Source organism: Penaeus monodon, chromosome 28, assembly GCF_015228065.2.
Source record: "Penaeus monodon isolate SGIC_2016 chromosome 28, NSTDA_Pmon_1, whole genome shotgun sequence".
NCBI lineage: Eukaryota > Metazoa > Arthropoda > Malacostraca > Decapoda > Penaeidae > Penaeus > Penaeus monodon.
Window position 1 is genome coordinate 28,147,859 of NC_051413.1, and position 204 is coordinate 28,148,062.

At 32.8% G+C, this 204-nt stretch overlaps 1 protein-coding gene across 1 annotated transcript in view; it reads right to left on the minus strand.

Moving 5' to 3' along the window:
• LOC119591140 (glycine-rich cell wall structural protein 1.8-like) overlaps positions 1 to 204 on the minus strand; it is a gene marked incomplete in the record, with an annotated part of 42,565 nt that overhangs the window by 2,534 nt on the left and 39,827 nt on the right.

The window sequence follows — 204 nt, forward strand, 5'->3', positions numbered from 1 at the left end:
TTTTTTCGCCAAAGAAAAAATATTTAAATATTTACCTGACGATGACTATTAAAAAATACAGGTTGGTAAGCTAGCATCAAAATTTGCGACTGCTCAAGAAGCCCTAACAAAAGCTCTGCTTGAAATAAACCCGACCTAAAAATAAAATAAACTGTTGAGATGCTTTGCAAAAGGAAAAAACAAATTTTGACGGGTATTTAGGCC